Below are 3,469 nucleotides of genomic sequence, written 5' to 3'. Positions count from 1 at the left end.
AGGCTGTCCGTCGTCGAGGTTTCCAAATCTTTGAAAAAGAACGTCCGCCTCCCGCGGGATTCGAACCTCGGTCCGCTGCGAGCGAAGCGGAGGCGTTCACACAGAGCCGGTTTTTGCAGTACCCGACGCCCACTGCACGCGTTGTCTGAAGAAAAAAAAAAAAAAGGAAAAAAAAAGCTGATAACGAAACGCCGTTGTTGCACTGTCAATGCCAAGAGCTCGGCCAGGGAGTCGCGCTTTCATGCGCTTTGAAACAAAAGCGTTGGGAAGAAATTGGTAAGATGTCTATTTCATTTGAACGCTTTTGTTGACGCACCCCACGCTGCGTGAACCCGACGCCGATTGTCCAACAACTTTGCCGAGACGTGTCGCAGCTACTGCAGGGACTGTACGGCGAATAAACACAGCGCTGCTAAATTTTTTTTCCCGGACACGGGAAAGTCGCGCGCAGCCAGATGTAGGTGGGTAAACCCACATCGTTTGGAATCCGCGGTGAAGTCGCTTAGCAAACACCTACACATGGAGGTGGCACCTGCGGGGCTTTGCGCAGAGAAATGCTATGGAATTTAAAACGCCACAGAAAGCGGATTTTAGTTTCAGATCTGCGGGCCGTGCGTCACAAAGCACTCTACTCAAGTGCTATCAGTTTTGGGATAAACTGCTGCGTACTTGTGACTGGTGAACTAACAACGGTACATTAGAAAGGTAAATATTATTTTGAAAATAGCGCAGTACCAAGCGTCTCATGCAGGGAATTAAAACAGGATACGGCGGCTGTAGAAATAGGAAAAATTATCTTCCTCCGAGGAGTATAAATGTAGACTCGTGAGTTGGCAAGCCTTTGAATAACAGACCTTTGACCTGACAAACAGGCATGGTTTCTAAATTGGTGAATGTGTTGTCATGCTTTCATTTGTTTTGTCTTCCTTTCAGATTAGAGTCGCTAGACATAATAACCGGAGGAACCCTAAGATATCAGAGGAATGTCGCTGAAAGCCCGCATCGAAGACGGCATTGTACATTCACCCTATCCCGGTGGTTCTGTACCAAAGATTTCAGTCTGTCAGGCCATAAAAGAAAGGCTGCTTCTACAAGGTGAACGAACTGCATTAGTAAGTATGCAGCATCAAGCGCAGTGCAGGAGCTGTTATGTTTACCTCTGTATGCATACCCCAGCAATTAATGATGGTGCACTTTCTTACGTGTGTTTGAAACCAAGCACATTACAACTTCTCGTGGTATATTACGATGAGAGAACCCCCTGGCGCCATCTCTCGGGTAGCGGAGGAACACTTGAGATTACCTTGCACATTTCCTATTTTGTCGGGCATCATATACTCTTTTCAGGCTTGAAAACTTCACAATGTTATGAACGACCATTTGTATAGATAGTGGGCACATTTTATCTCGCAAATACTGCAAAACCTTAACTCTAGTGAAATGCAGTTACGAGGCCATATTTTGGATGATGGCGCCAGAGTGCCAATCTGTTCTCTCGTCCTGAGAGATCCCAAGGCTGCACAGCGCACTTGGTTGCAACTAAACTCACTGTGTAAACCAGCTTTGAGCCAGAAGCCTGCTGAGAAGGCTTGCCGTTGCCGTGATATACGTAATATATACTCGATCGTTATCACCATCATCTTGATTGTGTAACCAAGACGATACAGGCAAGTTACGATGCTAGCATGATCCTGATTAAAGGGCTCAAAGGTGCAATATTTTGTCAACAAGTAATTTGTATTGCAATCGATAGGAAATGCCAAAAAAGAGATAGCTTTTGTAGAGGTGCTCGCATTTTTGCGCGCCGCCGAGACGGCTTTTTCTTTAAAGATTTCGTGTAACGTCCCGATACGTACTATCGCTATAGTTTTTCCACCACGGGCGGGGCTGTGCCTCTCCCACGGCGGGTCATGGCCGGGGGTCTTCCTCTCACCCGGGGCAGGGGGCCTCCGACAACACAAATCTACGCGGGCGCTCGGGGCGCTGGAGTGCTGCTATCAACGACTGGCGCGCCTTTTCGAAAACTTGGCAACGTCTCGAGCTCGAACGACTTCGTCGAAAGCCTCGGTTCAGGTTCCAGTGGTTGGTGACGTTGGCTGGAGGGGCAACGGGCGCGGCAGGTGTGTACGCGCCGGCGTGGACCCAGCATCCTGGGGTTTTCCGCCGAAACGGTTTCCCCGGACGCCCAAATTTATCTGGCGCGCCTTCGTTGAGACTCCTACCCGCGCTCTCTGGTGATGGAAGGTTTGCTGGTGAGGCACGTATCGGCGATTCTCGCCGAAATCGAGAATATGTATATCTTCCCTAGAACATAAATATGTCGGGGGTTTAGACTCTCAACCACTGTGCCCGGTCTTAGTGCCCCCCTCGGCAACAGCAATGGCCTCTGGTTTAATTGTTTGAGAATGCTTCGGGGCCTGTACCCAACGGGGTTGGAACTAGACCCTTAATGGATGGGACAGGTTTCGGCGCACTGTCATAACCCCGACCGGACGAAAATTGGTCGAGTTTGAACGGGCCCCTGTGGCCCGTTAGTTCTCTCCCGCGGCTCGCCGCGTTACCTCTGTCGTGTGCGACAGCCCCTGCTCTGCGGCTTCGCTGCCGCCCTCACCGTGCGCGGGAGGCCACTTGTCGCCAAGGCGTCCGTTTTTGTAACCGTCTAACTACGTAGGCCGTGCGCGGCAGTTAGTTGCAGTGTGTCATTTCATTTTCCGTAAGTGTTTTTTTTTTTTCAAGTAAATTTTTTTTATCAGTTGTATTCATTTCAACTTCGCCTCCAAGCCTATTGACTCTCCGCCGTCGGCCACAACAAGAAGAAGCAAAAAGTCTTCTTCAACTCCAACCCGCATCCGGACCACATCTTCCACGATCTCCTCTCTCGGTTCCTGACGGTAGCTAGGGTGCTCCATCGAGGTCCGGGAACAAAAACAACCTGATATCTACTGCTTCTTAAACGTTTTTATTGCTTGTGCTCATCCCCAAAGAAACTGAAACGCAACGGTTCCTACGACATATAAAACGAGGGTTATCTTCTAATAATAAAAAAAAGCTTAGGTGAAAGAAACTGACCTTGTTGTAAAGAAGAAAACATGTCCAAAAGTTTTCAATATCACGGATTCATATCCTTCGAACAAGATAAAAATTGTTTCGGCAGCTGTTTTGATTTGTTGAGTGACGGCGAGTAAAGACAGCACAATTCCGGTCGCCAAAATGTCCACGACAAATCATACTGAATTGTACGGTAGAATACAAATACCCATCTCTTCTCGTCAGCAAAACAATTCGCAAGTCCCTGGGCAACTTTCACGGAAGGTAGGAACTAAAAACTCGGATGCTATTTGAAGTAAACATGCATTTGCAGGGGTGGACATACTGGTAACTCCAAAGCCGCCAGAAATATACTCGTACATTCCCCTTCTGGGCACTTAACCTGGATCTAGAGTAGAGACTAGATTGTGAGACGCCAGAC

The sequence above is a fragment of the Ixodes scapularis genome, unplaced genomic scaffold, assembly GCF_016920785.2.
Source record: "Ixodes scapularis isolate PalLabHiFi unplaced genomic scaffold, ASM1692078v2 PGA_scaffold2__306_contigs__length_199485367, whole genome shotgun sequence".
Classification (NCBI taxonomy): Eukaryota; Metazoa; Arthropoda; class Arachnida; order Ixodida; family Ixodidae; genus Ixodes; species Ixodes scapularis.
This window is presented reverse-complemented; position numbering follows the sequence as displayed.